General features: G+C 36.2%; 1 long non-coding RNA gene across 1 annotated transcript; it reads right to left on the bottom strand.

Annotated features, from left to right (window-relative positions):
• Positions 1-793: 793 nt before the first annotated feature.
• Positions 794-15,940, bottom strand: LOC141538620 (uncharacterized). Its single transcript, XR_012481083.1, has 3 exons — positions 15,902-15,940; positions 969-1,026; positions 794-850 (listed from the first exon to the last, which is right to left on the bottom strand). It is a non-coding gene; the product is annotated as an uncharacterized LOC141538620 (long non-coding RNA).
• Positions 15,941-17,141: the final 1,201 nt, after the last annotated feature.

Below are 17,141 nucleotides of genomic sequence, written 5' to 3' on the forward strand. Positions count from 1 at the left end.
CTTTCAGTAGGAGGGAGATTACTATAAACATCTAAAACTGTGAAAGACAAATGAAAAGTAATAAACAAAAATTGCAGAGCCATTTCTTTTTTTTTTATAATATTATCCCTTGTATTCATTTTTCCAAATTATCCCCCCCTTCCTCTACTCCCTCCCCCCGATGACAGGCAATCCCATACATTTTACATGTGTTACAATATAACCTAGATACAATACATGTGTGTAAATACCATTTTCTTGTTGCACAATAAGCATTAGATTCTGAAGGTACATGTAACCTGGGCAGACAGATATTAGTGCTAACAATTTACATTCACTTCCTATTGTTTCTTCTCTGGGTGTAGCTACCTCTGTCCATCAATGATCAACTGGAAGTGAGTTGGTGCAGAGCCATTTCTAAGAGCCAAGTGAAAAAAGAGGGGAGGAGAGGTATTTTCCCATTCTGGTTCAGTTCATGGTGCTCAAATGGTGCATAACCTTTTTATAAACTAAATGTTTATAATGAATAAAAAAGAAACAGAAAAGAAGAAACACTTTCATATACAAAGCAGATCAGAGATAGAGAATCATGTGAGAAAAAAATGAATCTGTATTACAGCTTCCTTTTTTTTTCTGTACATTTAAAAAATGCTTCAGGGATTTTCCTTTATTTTTTCTTTTCCTCCTCCTTCTTCTCCTCCTCCTCTTCCTCCTCCTTCTTCTCCTCCTCCTCCTCTTCCTCCTCCTTCTTCTCCTCCTCCTCTTCCTCCTCCTTCTTCTCCTCCTCCTTCTCCTCCTCCTCCTCCTCTTCTTCCTCCTTCTCCTCCTCTTCCTTCTTTTTTTTGGCAATACTCACTAACTCTTCCTTATCCTTCCCCCCAAATGCATTTTCCAAATAACAAAGAGAAAACACAATTATTTTAACAAATAAGCATAGTCAAACAAAAGAAATTTCACATTTTCCATATTGAAAGATTTATGTCTATCACCTCTCTGTCAAGACGTGGGTAGAATCATCCATCAACAGTCCTCTAGGATCTTCATCTACTGGACCAAAAAGGAAAGAGCATGTAAGGCATAGAAGAAAGTTGAGATTGTCATTCTTTTTTTTTCTTTTCTTTTTTTTTTTTTTTGGCTGAGGCAATTGGGGTTAAGTGACTTGCCTAGTCACACAGCTAGGAAGTGGTTAAGGGCCTGAGATCAAATTTGAACTCAGGTCCTCCCGACTTCAGGGCTGGTGCTCTATCCTCTGCACCACTTAGCTGCCCTGAGACTGTCACTCTGCTTGTTTTAAAGATACAGCCTGTTCCAGCCACCTAATTGAAGGAGGCTAATTCTTCCCTCATGATAGGAGAACACAGGATGGAAGGTGTTTCCATGGTAAGCGATCTGGTATGTATGTTTGTGTGTGCATGTTTATATAGATGTATGTGTTTATATAGATGTATATGTACATATATATGTGTATATATACATATATATTTCTCTTCATTTGATCTCATTGGGATATAAGTTTAATACTACATTGCTAGATCAAGTACTAGCTAGAGAAAAGTTGGATTAGTCATAGAATTAATCACAAACTATCAGAATTTGAAGCAATCCCTTATAGATCCTACAATTCAAACGAAAAGCTCCCTCATTTTGCAAATAAGGAAAAATGAAATAACTAATGCTGAAGATCTCAATGCCAAGATCTCTAGTAGGGGTCCTACTAATCTAAAACCTTTGCTGTTATACCATCTCCTTACAAAGTGGGTATGGGACCAATTTCATTTGAACCAGCTCCTCTAAAACTGTATCCCCTCCCCTGATCCCACCCCAGCAAGAACCCAAATGTCAACTTGATTGATAAAATAGACTGAACTGTTCAAGGACTTCTAGTTCTAGCCTTTCCTCCAACTGTCTGAATCAGAGGTATTTCCTTCTTGCTAACAACATCCGATGTAAATGATAATAACTAACTAGTTAACTATACTTGTGAAGAATATTTACTTGAAAAGCTTAAGGGTATTTTTCACAAAGAAGGTTAAGCAAACTCTTGGAACACTAAACAACAAAAAGAGCAAGTACACTAGAAAGAGTTTTGTATTTAGAATCAGGGGATCATATTCACATCCTGAATTGCTATGTACATTACATGGGAAAAGTCATTTAATTTCTCTGGACTTCAGGTCACTCATCTGTAAAATGAATGGCTAAAATAGATGTTCTTTAATGCCCCTTTTAGCTCTAAATCAATAATCTTATAATCTCAGGGGAAAAGTCTGGATTTTGTGGGAATTATACTAGGACTAAACAAGGATGCTTCTTTAGAGGAGATCATAAGATGCTGTGCCATAGTGGGCACAAATACCTTTTATACCCAGGCTATGATGCAGACTTCCCAAGATTGGAACATGGGAAGACAGGGTCCCTTTTGGCAAGGGACTTCCAGAGAGACTCGTCAATGCTTTCAACATGGTAAAGTAGGCCATCTGAAAGCTCAATGTTGGAATAAAAAACAGGGTGGGAATAAACCCTATGTCCAAAATGCACCAGAGGCTTCCACTGGGCATCAGAATGTAGATTGACTCAGCCCTTCCAATCTGTCCCTGGGTTTCCCTGTAGACTATAGGCAACAGGATTCTTATCAGTGCCAAATTCAAGCTTTCTCTCTTTATTCCCCTTCCTCTCTACAATCCCCAGAGACCTGTCAATGTTTAATGCTTCTATAAAATTGTAATTATGAAAAAAATAGATTTCAAATTGAAAGTATTAATTCCCTGGGGTTTAATTACTCCACAAAAATTAATGCAAGTCAGGTAGAATCCATAAGGAGTGTCACCTGAATTTCATGGTTTGGAAGAAAATAGAGATCTGGTATGAATATAATGAGTTTGGCAACTCTACCCACCAAATGAAGTTCTGTCTATCCAGGATATCCATTTTTAGTACATTGCTTTTATGGATTTTCATGGACTTTTAGCTCAGAAAATGCTCTTTTGAAAGTAGTATGATCTCCAAAGTAATATCTGACCCATAGCTTCAGAAGACTTGATAAAAGGGCTGGAGGAGCTAATCCCTGCTGACAGCAGTTAATAACAGGTTCTTCAAATACAAAGAAGTGTGGGAGAGAGAAGTCTGTCTTTAAAAAAATGACCTTTTTTTGCCCTTGTCCCATATTTACCTTTTGCATGGTCCCATCAATATCTGACTCCAAGGTGGATTATAAGGTAGATGAAATTTTTCTTCCAACTCAGAGCCTGCTTTTAGCATTTTTCCCTTCCACAATAGTATGATCTCTCCCTTTACTTCTTTCTGCTCTGAGGCAGAGGAAAGAGGATAGAATGAGGAATCAGCATGTTAAAGTCCTGGATCTGCCTCATATTCTGACTAGATCTCTTCCTATTTCTGGGTTTCAGGTAAAACAGGTTAGGAAAAAATAGACAAACTGAAGTTTCTACCTAAATATAACAGCAAAGGAAATATTTTATATCAGCAATTTAAATTTTTTTCTTTTTCTTCAGTTTTTTTTTTTTTTTTTTTGGGGGGGGGAGCTGGGAGGAGGGAGGCAATTAGGGTTAAATGATTTTCCCAGGTTCATATAGCTAATAGTACCTGAGTTTAAATTTGAATTCAGATCATCCTGACTACAGGGAAGTTACATTGTGCCATCTAGTTGACCTAATAATTTATACTTGCTTATGAGATTAAGTGATATTAACTCCCCCAATGAGAAGTATATATTGTAGCAGATAGGAGATCAAACTTAGAATAATAAAGACCTGCGTTCAAAGTCTATTTATAGCACGTCTCATCTGTGTGGTTCAGGACAAAAGCCACAGTTTTAATCCAAAACAAAAAAGCTCCCTCAGAAAATTTTCCATCTTAATTAAAGTTTTGGAATCCAAATTATTAGAAGCCAAGGAGTAGGTATGGGAGGTTTTTTTTTTGGTTTTTTTGTTTTTGTTTTTTTGAGGTAAGCAGAAAATTCTTTGTCCAACCTCTGGCGCACTAAAAGTTATTCCTTTTGGTTCAGTGGTTATTAGAAACACTAAATCCAAACTGCTGTTTCTCAACTGTGTCTTTATTCTAAGCATACTATTACTCTGGTTCACTGAGCCAGGAAAGAGAATTTGGGGAAGGTCAATAGATAGTGGGAAGAAGCTTCCCAGATAAAAGTAGAATATTCTTTGGCTGCTTGGAAGAATAACCTACATTCCTAGAATGCTAAGGACATTTTTAAACATTGCCATGATTGCAATTTCTACTCTCCATTATTTAGATGAATAATGTGAGACCTAGAAAAATGAGACTTGCCTAAAATCACATACTTTTAGTTCTTCAGTCTGACCCCTCTAGCTATACACTGCCTTTCTGAACTTTCCTAGAATGAGGGAGAAGTAGTAATTACTTGACCTCCTGGAAAATGACTAGCTCATCTGACTGCCACATGACACAGAAAATTAATCCCTTCATCTCTCTGCCCTTCAGTTTATTCACCTTTTAGGAAATTTGTATGAAATCTAAGGTTCCCTCAAGGCAGAAGTATTTTTGATAAATATTTAATAAACAGCTTCCCAAAGGTATACAGGGGACACTTTTAAGTATAATCTGTATTACAAACATTTTCTTCATCATTTTCTTAAGGTTAGGCAATCAACAAATGACAAGTCAAACCCTGATTTTATAGCACTTGATGATTTTTGAAGTGTAATTGCTTATGTTGAAATTTTATCAAATTGATTCTCTTAAGTTTAAGCTGGTTCCAGTACTCTCCTGCCTTCTGAACTATAGTTCTACTCTACCATCATTATTAATGAGGGTTTATTGACTGTTCTGTTCAGTTATGCTGGGCTCTGTGCCAAATTTGCCTTGTTGGGGGAAAAGGATAAAATAACCCAAAGTTGCATTTACTAAAGCCCAAATGAGTGATACTGACAAAGGACTGAGTCTGCTGGAGATGACTTCACAGAGGAAATGGGGCTGGAGTTTGGCCTTGGAAGAGGTGTAGGAAATGTGTTCATTGTTTTGTTTAGCCAAATACTGTGGTGAGTGTACCTTAATTACCTTAGTCAATAAACCTTTAATTACTCTGCACTAAGGTCAGAAGAACAATGAACCTCTGAACCAAATTTTCAGTGAGATTTTTACCACCCATAAATGTCCCTTGCTCTTAAAAATTATACTCAAATCAAGTCCTGTATAAACTTCTTCATGTGCGCAATGAGGACAATATTTATATAATCTACCTGCTGCATATAAAATATAAAAACACAGCTATATGTGTCAGTTGTTATTTCCTAGAAAATTTAAAATGTTTAAAGTACTTGAATTTTAATAATAGTATTTAGGTCACATATGCCTTGTGAAAAAAAAAAAAAAAAAAAGTAGGCCAGAAAGCAAGAGAAAGCATGCATGAGCACTACATTAGAAATATTAAAAGATCCAAATGTAATTTACCAGGTATTGCTGGTGAGTAGGACAGGTCAAACTATCTATTACCTCTCAGCCTGAGGGGCTTGTCTGCTTGTACCTAAATTGGGGAAAATTCACTCTTTTCTCCTTTCCCAGAAATAAAACTTTCTTTCTCAGCAATTCTCTATCCCTTTTGTAGGTCTAGCTTCCCTGGAAACTCACTCCTTTTTTAAGAGCTTGGGATTTCACTTCAAATTCAATGTACCAAAGCATCTTGGCCTGCTATCTCATGCTGGCTCAGTTTTTAATAGGAGTATTTTACTGGACAAATTAATAAGATCTCAAGCCTTTCACCATTTTTATTGGCAGTCCACACAAAGTTTACAAAAGCCTCAATAATTTGTATATTCTTCCTTCCTGACCTTCCTTTCCCCCCTCCCACCTTTTTGTGTACATTCAAACAAATATACATCAGCTGAAAATTATCCACTTTAATATAATTTCAAAAGCACAAAGACAAACTCAAAATTAACTCTTAAGGAGATAAGAGCTCTAAAAGGACTAACCACTGATGGCAATCAGCAGGAGACAAAGTAGTTTTCTTCCCCTTTGTCCCTAGTGAGGGAAGGATGAAGTTAAAGAGTAGAGTTCCTCTTATGATGAGGCAGAGTTTATGCTGGGGCCCCATGAAGTAACAAGACAATCCAGACATGATAGAGGTAATCAGAAAGAAAAAACCAATTGGCAACTGAGACTGAATTGGAGACGTTCTCCATATACCTCTGGGACTCAAGGACCTTTATATACTTACTCATATCTACTCTCTATTATTTTTTTCCCTGTGCAGGGAATATCTCAAGAAGAAAATTATACACATACAAACACATATACATATAAATACATATGTATACATGCCTGTATAGACACAAATATATATATATATAATATATATATATGTATGTATCTTATTTGTAAATATGGAATAAAGGACAAAGCAGAGATTAAATACCTACTGTATATCAGACATTAAGCATCTCATTTGATCTTCACAACAACCCTGGGAGATAGGTGCTAATATTAGCCCCATTTTACAGTTGATGAACCTAAGACAAACAGATTAGCTGATCTGCCCAGTGCCCAAGGTCAGATTGGAATGAAAATCTTCTTAATTCCAGGCCCAACACTCTATCCATTGTACAGCCTAGCTGTCTCAAATAATTTAAATGTCTTTATCCTCCATCTTGAAAGCAGAAAGTGTTTTTGTTTTTTAAAAAACATGGACTTATCTAGAAAAAATAACAACAAAATTAATATGAAAGAACAAAAGGTAGAGAATTTCAAGGGAATTAATGAAAAAAAAATCAAATGAAGGTGGCCTAGCTGTACTTGATCTAAAACTATATTATAAAGCAGCAGTCACCAAAACCATTTGGTATTGGCTAAGAAATAGACTAGTTGATCAATGGAATAGGTTAGGTTCACAGGGCAAGATAGTGAATAACTATAGCAATCTAGTGTTTGACAAACCCAAAGATACCAACTTTTGGGATAAGAATTCATTATTTGACAGAAACTGCTGGGAAAACTGGAAATTAGTATGGCAGAAACTAGGCATGGACCCACATTTAACACCACATACCAAGATAAGATCAAAATGGTCCCATGATTTAGGCATAAAGAACGAAATCATAAATAAATTAGAGGAACATAGGATAGTTTACCTTTCAGACTTGTGGAAGAGGAAGGAGTTTGTGTCCAAAGGAGAACTAGAGATCATTATTGATCACAAAATAGAAAAATTTGATTATATCAAATTAAAAGGCTTTTGTACAAACAAAACTAATGCAAACAAGATTAGAAGGGAAGTAACAAATTGGGAAAACGTTTTTATAGTTAAAGGTTCTGATAAAGGCTTCATCTCCAAAATATACAGAGAATTGACTTTAATTTATAAGAAATCAAGCCATTCTCCAATTGATAAATTGTCAAAGGATATGAACAGACAATTTTCAGAGGATGAAATTGAAGCTATTTCCACTCATATGAAAGAGTGTTCCAAATCACTGTTGATCAGAGAAATGCAAATTAAGACAACTCTGAGATACCACTACACACCTGTCAGATTGGCTAAGATGACAGGAAAAAATAATGATGAATGTTGGAGGGGCTGTGGGAAAACTGGGACACTGATGCATTATTGGTGGAGTTGTAAATGAATCCAACCATTCTGGAGAGCAATCTGGAATTATGCCCAAAAAATTATCAAACTGTGCATACCCTTTGATCCAGCAGTGCTACTACTGGGCTTATATCCCAAGGAAATACTAAAGAAGGGAAGGGACCTGTATGTGCCAAAATGTTTCTGGCAGCCCTTTTCATAGTGGCTAGAAACTGGAAAATGAATGGATGCCCATCAATTGGAGAATGGTTGGGTAAATTGTGGTATATGAATGTTATAGAATATTATTGTTCTGTAAGAAATGACCAACAGGATGAATACAGAGAGGCTTGGAGAGACTTACATAAAAAATATGGGCTTGGTACATAGTAGGTACTTAACAAATGTTTATTCATTTGACTAGATTTAAATATTTACTATCATAATCATCATCATTAGAGTAAGAGGACTACATTCCTAAGTCTGAACATGATGAAGAGTCATTCTAGAAGTTTATAGATGAAGTTCTAGTCAAGAAAGATGTTTCCTCTTCTTTAGGTCGTAATGCTGGAGAAACTGAGGCAAGACAAAGATTATTTAATATTTTAATTGTGCCGGGGCAACTAGGTGGCACAGTGGATAGAGTATCAGCCCTGAAGTCAAGAGGACCTAAGTTCAAATCTGGTCTCAAACACTTATCACTGCCTAGCTGTGTGAACCTGGGCAAGTCACTTAACCCTAACTGCCCTCCAAAATATATATATATATATATATATATATATATTTTTTTTTTAATTGTGGAGAATTTAAACTAGCCAAGGCTAGCATGGGACTCGTCTCAAAGCATTCAGCAGTGAGTAATTAATTCAAGAGACTTTTAGAGCTAGGAGAAACAAAGGCAGATAAGTGGGGGAGGAGGGGCACGAGGATACTAGAAAAGCCATAACTGCAGAAAATCATAGCTCAATCCTGACAGGATAAGGATAAGGGGAGCAAGGACACTGGGTGAGTGGACAAGATAAGAAGGTCGAGAGCAGGAGACGGCAAGGTATGGGGCAATACTCAAAGGAGGGGGAATTATCCCAGCAAGCATTTGAGATAAGACACCTGGAGTTTTGTGAGTGGATGGTATTTCAGGGCCTCCACTCTTACTGGCAAGAAACAAAGGAGTGGAACTATAATAATTTTATTCAGGGCATAATAATTCAGGAAAACTGAAGCATTACAAGGTCTTCTCCCTTTGTCAGAAATAGACCTTCTCTTGGTTTGAAGCAAGATTCTTATGTTACAATATATAGAAGTCCACACTTAAAAAAGCACTTTCAGAGCCATTTTGTGGCTCAAATAGCCTTTGTACCACTAATGGGAGGTGTCTTTTACATAATAGTCCTTTGAGCTGTCAGTCATTTATATTCTCCTGTTCCTAAGAAAATTCAACTATTCCTATGGATAATAGATGGTTGTGATGAAGTCATGGATAGTCTCTGGGGCTAGTCTATAAATAGGTAAGTTGCCTAGTTGCTATACAATTGAACACAAAGATTTCTTGGACTTCTGTCTCCTCTTGAAAGTCAAGATGATGGCTTTGTGTGCCATGTTCTTATTTATTTCTTTTAAGGATTCCTCTTGACTTGAAATTATTTCTTTCAGCTGTTCTGTTAGATGAAAGATGTTTTAGTTTTATCTGCATCCTTCCCTTCATTTAAGACTCCAAAGCACATTTATAGAAAGATATGATTTTCACCCAAACATCAAAAATGCTATGGGTTACAGTACAAATTTCTGATGGAGTGGAAACAAATGGCACATTTTGATACCACTGAGATTTTTGTTCTGTCTTAGGGTTCCAAACATATCCAGCAATGTGTGACTGAAATGGCAAGATTATCAGTCTCCTTGAGCATAGCAAAGTACAGACTCAGTGATTCATTTCAAAGGTAAATTTTTTTTAGTAGCATGCTTTCAAAATCTGTCTTAGTTAGGATGAAGCCTGGCAGGAAGAAAAATGAGAAATACTTCTGCCATAATACTTTTGCAATCAAGGAAACACTTTGACTTCTTACTGTGTAAGCTTGTGCATAATTGGTGAAATGATCAGACAAGCTCTGATTTATGCTTATAAAGTATTCTTCCAGTCATAGTAAGCCAATGCATCCAAGTTACAATGGTTTAGTACTGCTTATAGTCTCCAAATATGCAATATGAATTAGTGGCAATTTTTTCCTTTTTTTTTTTTACACATTCTTTTTTTTAAAGTTATACATGTATAATCCTGTTAAACATATTTCCACATTAGTCATATTAATAGAACTTTAAAAAAAATGCTCAATACTCACATAACTTTTTAACAATATCTAATGCCAAAGTGGAACTATTAAAATCTTACTAGCTCCAGGGTTCTTATTGACTCATTTCTTAGTCATAGAAGGATATACCCTGGTAGTAGCAACTGCTTCCTAGTATCAGGTGTGAGATCACTGGCAGTATTGGCATCCTGACTTCATAGCTGACTGGTGCTGCTTCCTTCTCTGGCAAACAACATCTAACTGGCCAAAATATAAGCCAAGAAATTGCTCTCCTCCTAAGCTTTTTACAATTTTGTTCAATATATACAATATACTTTTTGGTGACAGCCCCACTTGAGAGGCAGAAACTCTACTATGTACATGAGGTAGCAATTTTTTTTTTTCCTGAGGCTGGGGATAAGTGACTTTCCCAGGGTCACACAGCTAGGAAGTGTTAAGTGTCTGAGACCAAATTTGAACTCGGATCCTCCTGAATTCAAGGCTGGTGCTCTATCCACTGCGCCACCTAGCTGCCCCAGTAGCAAATTTCTTAATAGAATTGCTCCCAAGGCTTCCAAACTGGCATCTTCTTCTTGTGCTAAGGACCATGCCTAGGCGAAAGGGCAGGTCAGTTCTCCGAGAGTCTCCACCGAGGTGAATCATAACTCTTGAAGGAGCTGCAAAGCAGCCTTCATAGATGTTTCTTGTGGATTGGGAATGAAATAAATTGGAGGCAAGAAGGAAGAGGAGAGAGGTCATAGAACACAACTACCTCTCAGTCTCCTTGTATCATCATCATCCTCTCACATGAAGAGATCCATTCTACAGGTCTGAATTAGACCTCCAGCAGCCACTGGCAGGTAGCTCCCGTATCACAACATTGTAGTACAAGTTTGTTTGGATGTGCATAGACTAACACTGCATTGACCAAGTTTTAAAAGTTTGCTTATACTTGTCCATCTATCAATCTCCAAATCAGGAAATAGATGATTTCAAAACAATTCTACTCTTTTTGCAATCAGTTTCAATCATGTATGCATTGAATGAGGTCATTCAGAAATTTAGCAATAGTAGCATAGTTTGTTTTTTTGCTTTTGTGACTTTTTTATTTTCATCTTTTTTCTTTTTTAAAATTTATTTATTGAATTAAATACAAAATAAGAAAAAACAGAACAGAAAAAAATGCAGAAAAGGAAAATTAAAAAAATAAATAAACAAACAAAGCATTGTCATGTGCCCAGCTATATCAGGGAAGATTCAAAATATAAGCAGCATGGTTCTTAACAAATTCCTGATAAAAGCTGCCAAATTCTTATATCTTGAAAGCGCTTTGTTGTTTTTCAATCATTTCCAGTTATATCCGACTGTGGCCCCTTTTTGTTTTTTCCTGAAAAAAATACTGAACTGGTTCACCATTTCCTTTTCCAGCTCATTTTACAAATAAGGAAACTGAGGCAAACAGGGTTAAGTAATTTGCCTGGAAGTCAAATAGCCAGTCAATATCTAAGGTCACATCTGAACTCACCAAGAGGAATCTTCCTGACTCCAGGTTCACCATTCTCTCCATTGTACCACCTAACCATCCAGAAAGTTCTTTGGATATGGCCAATTCAGAAATTCTTCTAACTTGTGGCAAAACTGGAGCAATCAATTAATCAACCATTTATTAAGCACTTACCTACAAAGGCTTCTACTAAGAAATAAGATTTTAGTTGAGACTTAAAGGAAGCTGGGGAGCATTTATAGTTGGAGTGAAGGAGAGAGAGCATTCTAGGCATGGAGGACAGCCATGGGGAAAAAAGGACAGAGAAGGGTTTTGAGTTGGTGACATATAAGAATCAGTGCATAGGTTAAGTTAAATGGCCCTAGAGGTTCTTTTCAACTCTTGGATTCTGTGATTCTCAGGATCAATTCAAACCTTGCTGGGATACTATGTTATACAGATATTTCATAAAAGTTGTTTAGTATTTTTCACTTATCATTTCAAAATCAGGTAACTAGGGGGCATAATTGGTAGAGCTCTGGGCCTGGAGTCAGGAAGACCTGAGTTCAAATTTTACCCCAAATACTTTAGTTATAATGGCTGGCACTATCTAAGTGTTATCTATTAGTTATTATTGTTGCTGTTGAAAACTTCCTCTAATTTATCTGAAACTTTAAAGTCTCCCCTCAAATTCTTTCTTCCCAAAAATAATGAAGTCATCAAGGCACATTAACAATTCCAGGTGGTTCATTCTTCCAACTATGTTCTCCATCAAGTGTTGAAAAATGTCAACATAGGTTCTTCCTTTGCCAAAAAAATCTAATAGTTTTGTTGTTTAGTCATTTCAATTGCCTCTGACTCTTCATGACCTCATTTGAGGTTTTCTTGGCAAAGTGGCTGCCATTTCCTTCTCCAGCTCAATTTACAGATGAGAAAACTGAGGCAAACAGGTTTAAGTGAGTTGCCTGGAGTCATATAGCTAGTTAATGTATAGGACCATATTTAAAGTCAGATCTTCCTGACTCCAGGCTCAGTTGCTCTATCCACCAACTACCCTAATTTGATAGTAAACACTGCATAAATCCAACACTGAGAACCACTGGCTAGCTAACAGAGAGTCCAAAGTATCCTGAGTTTTTATCCTAGACCACATTAACCCTCTTTTTCAAAATTTAGTAGTCTACAAATATTCAAATCTCCCCCCTTTTTCAGTGCTACCTCTATATATGATACATCAAAGATGTATCTTTGTAGTAATTTGTAGTAATCTCATTGATAAACAAATCATTGAGATCTTTTATTACAGATAAAGGAATTTTCCTAAATCGTTCCATAAATTCCAGGAGTCAATAAGCTAGCTTTTGTAAATTGCTTCTTGGGCAATTTCACATCCCACATCCCACTCATGCTGTGTATACCTGTTCACTTACTGATATTCTGATTCAACTAATCTGTCCATTTTTCTGGTACTGAGAATCAACCAAAATCAAATTCCTCAACATAAGCATTTATATTATACCTACTTTATGTCAGATATTGTGCGAATAACTTTTTACAATCATCATCTCATCTGATACTCACAGCAACTTTATCTGTTATTAGCAACATTTAAAGTTAAGGAAACTGAGGCTAAGTGACATGTCCATGGTCAAACACCAGGTCAACCACAAAAAGTGTTTGAGATCATATTTGACTTCAGCCTAAAATCAGAAAAACCTGAGTTCAGGTATTGTGCAAAGGACATCATCTCATCTGATACTAACACAACTGTTTTTCTGATATTATTGACATTTAAAATTTAGGAAATTTTGATGATGATTTAAAAATTCCTTTACATGATATCTTGACACATAGTAAGTCCAATACAAATACTTGTTCCCTCTTCCTTCCACCTCCCTTAATTAAAATGATAGTCATTTGGAATTTATGAAGAATAGGCAGAAACTAGAATGAACCTGGCCTTTGTACTACTATGAAGGAATGAAAGAAGAATACTTTTCCCTTTAAGGCCCAGTTTCTCCTCTCCTGCCTATTCTCTTTATTTCTATAGGTTTAATGAAATGCACTATGTTATAATAACAAGATTTTTTTAAAAAAATTTAGGTACAATTTAAAGATCTTTGCACTTTTCTCCTCCACTGCTTCATATAGTTTATATCAGACAAAAGTCAAGCATATAATAATATCTTAGCAGACAGTAGGTACTATGTAAATATTTATACCCTTCTCCCTTCTTCAAAACATTTATCTACAAATCATAACAGCTCCTGTCTTTGTACTTGCATCTTTATTGTGGTTGCTTTATATTATTTCTAGGCATATCTGTGGGTTTGTTCTACACTAGTTGAAGGTGGACCTTCTCAATAAGAATCCTTTACAGGTGTTCATTTGTTCTATATCCTACATACTATGTGAATCAACAAAGTAAAAATTGTGACTCAATAACGGCAAGGATCTGTAACTCCTGGATATGTATTGTACTTAAGCACAGCCCCAAATATTACTGCTATTAAGTGTATCAATCTTTATAATATAAGCTCTTTATTACCAGTCTCTGAATTATCAGCATATGAATTTCTTTGGCTAGATGTAGCATATATATCACCAAACTGACATTTCTCCTGTGTGCTATGTGACCCTCAGATCTTGCACAAGTCAAAAAACTTTTCTCCTAAAACTTTCTATCAACATGTCATTGTTCAATTGCTTAGTTGTGTCCAATTCTTCATGACCTCATGGACTGTAGCATAATAGGTCTTTCTGTTCTCCTTTTTCTCTTGAATTCTGTCCAAGTTCATGTTTATTACTTCCATAATATCAGCAAAAACATAAATTAAATAAAATATAATACACCATACTTCATTTGAGCCACACAGCAGCTCTGTAAAATAGATGCTATTTTTCGAGAAGGGAGAGGATGGGGGTCATGGGGGAGGGGTTGATTTTGCTTTTGGAAAATGATAGGAAGAGTGATATAGTACTAAGAAGAACTGTGATTTCATATGTGATTTCAATAAAATCCCATTATAATAAAAGCAGACCTGAATCTGGACCAGGTATTCCAGGCCATCTGTTCATCTATTATGTCATGCTGTCTTTGCCTGAGGGAAAATTATTCATGTTTTATATCTGAAAAAAAAACAAACCTGAAACTAAGAAAGGTTATGTAATTTGCCTAGATTCCTAGTGCTGTAAGCAGGACTCCAAACCAGTTCTCTACTCTGAGACCAGTAGACATTAGAATATTATAATGCTGCCTTTCAAGATAACCTAAAGTCCCTTCCAGTTTGGCAATCTATGCCCCTAAAAGAGACAATCTGGAAGTCTCCTAGCTGATGACTATTTCTTTGTTGCCCAGAAAAGATGGAACTCCCTTCATAGTCACATCTAGATAGAGCTGTCCAGGGCTAGGGTGACTAACTGGGCTAAGTGAGAACTGAAGACAGTGACAAAGATTAGAGTAATGAAACACTATTTGCCTGAGACTGGTTTAGTTTAATTGAAGTGTATCAAAAAGCAACAGAGAAAAGGCTTCTGGGTTATGTGAGAACCTCCAAAACTGATTGCTATGTTGATTAAGTATTAAAGATTTTTTTTAAAAATTAAGAAAAACAACTTCATTTGCAAGGGAAATTAAATGACTAGGGCTCATCATTTGCAATTCTTACAAGCCAGGCTTTGATTAGCTGCCTCAGAAAAGGTTCCTTTTGTTTTATGCATGAGGAGTTATGCCTGGGGATCTAAGACTTAAACCTTTCCCCTATTTCTATCTCTTTCTCTAAATTCCCTTCTCTGCCCAGATATTTTCCATTCTGCCCTCTTCCCTCGACTTTCCCCAATCCTGACAGAATAATAGTAAGAATAATATTTGTTTATACTTTAAATATTGCAAAGCACTTTACATTTATTATCTTTTTTGACCCTCACATCAATCATGAGAGGCACTATTATCTCCATTTCACATGTTAGTTGAAAATAAAATCCAGAACTGAAAAAATTTAGGAAGAAGTTTATTAAGTTGTCCAGTAAAAGAGAGAACCAAAATAGATGGCTTGCTTCCCCTAACTTCTAGAAGTTACTAGTTACTATATAGATTTCAAACAAAGGAACAAGGAAACTGTCATCTGATTGGTTAGCACATAGTGATTTTTAAAAAAATGTTCATGGAGTATTTCATATAGATTAATCAAAATGTGTTTCTCAAGAAACTGGAGATTCTATGAATCAATCTTTAGGTCTTCTGAAGATTTTGGGGGTCTGTATGACCCAAAGCCCTAATTTAAGCATTTGTCTGATTTCTTTTTTTTTTTTTTTTTTTCCCCCCTGAGGCTGGGGTTAAGTGACTTGCCCAGGGTCACACATCTAGGAAATATTAAGTGTCTAAGACCAAATTTGAACTCGGGTCCTCCTGAATTCAAGGCTGATGCTCTATCCACTGCACCACTTAGCTGCCCCTTCTGATTTCTAATACAATATCATTTCTTGCCCAGCAAAGCTAGATTTAAACAATGCAAAATTTAATTATCTTTCCAACAATTCAGTAATTAATAATTTCCCTCAAAACAGATAAGAAAACTTTGAGTTCAAATGACTTACCTGGGGTCATACAGCTAGCAAGGCCACATTGTAATGCTGGAGAAACTGAGGCAAGATAGAGATTAGAGAATTTTTTAATATTTTATTTGAGTTTCTGAGAGGGAGAGATTTTCTGGGGGACAGATCAAAATCCATTATTCCCCTCAGAGCTGAATTGGGTTTTCATCTAAAGAATTCAGTATTGAATGTGAGATTCCAATTATTTTTATATGGCTCCTAGTAATCAGAGGAGACAAAAGCAAGGGATGGAGTCCAAACACTGGTGAGTATCAATTTGGTTCTGACAGGTTGGGGGTAGGACTATAAATTCTGATAACTTAGGAGGAGTTAGAAGCCAGGATATCTGAACTCCCCCTTATCTGAGATTAAACATTTCTCGTTTATAACCTTAGAGTAGCCAGTCCTAAATTATATCAATCCTACTAGTCAGGAAGGGGGTTTGCAACCTAGGGGATTGAGGCAGAACAATTCAAGGAATTGAGGCAGAACAAATCAGGGAAACTGAGGCAGGACAATTTAGGGAAACTGAGGTAGAACAATAAAAGGAAACTGTGGCACAACAACATGTGAACTCAGATCCTCCAACTTCTGAACCTAGCATTGTACCACCTTACTGCCACTATAAAAATGATGGATTTGCAGAGATGCCAAAGAAGAGGAGCTAATAGACAATGAATATATTTAAAGATGAAACAAGCTATTTAGTCCATCTGATTATTTAGCACTATCATTTTTATAGATAAAGAAAATGCTTTGTAACCTTAAAAATTATCCAATTTTGAGCAATTATTATTATTAGGAGCTTGTGGTAATAAACAGAAGCACCAGTGTTAGAGTGAATAAAACGCAGATTCAAGTCCTGACTCTGACACATATTATGCATGACTATGGACAATCCAATTTACTTCTCAGGGCTCCAGGCAAATTTCTAGATTATAAATTACAAATGAGTTGCAGATTTTCATGAGTGCATTGGGAAGCTTGGGAAGTTCTCTACACTAAGAAATATATAACATACACCCCATACCTACACACAAAAAACACACAAATGTGTACATACCCACATATGCTGACCCCTTTTATATGTTGTCCTGCCCTACTCAAATGTAAATTTTTTGAATGGAGTGGAATATCTTATTTGCTTTTGTTTGCCTACCATTTATCACATTTAGTCTGGAACATTGCTGTCGAGTCATTTCAGTCATGTCTGATTTCTTGTAACTCCATTTGGAGGGTTTTG

The sequence above is a fragment of the Sminthopsis crassicaudata genome, chromosome 4 (genome assembly GCF_048593235.1).
Source record: "Sminthopsis crassicaudata isolate SCR6 chromosome 4, ASM4859323v1, whole genome shotgun sequence".
In the NCBI taxonomy this organism is placed as follows: Eukaryota; Metazoa; Chordata; class Mammalia; order Dasyuromorphia; family Dasyuridae; genus Sminthopsis; species Sminthopsis crassicaudata.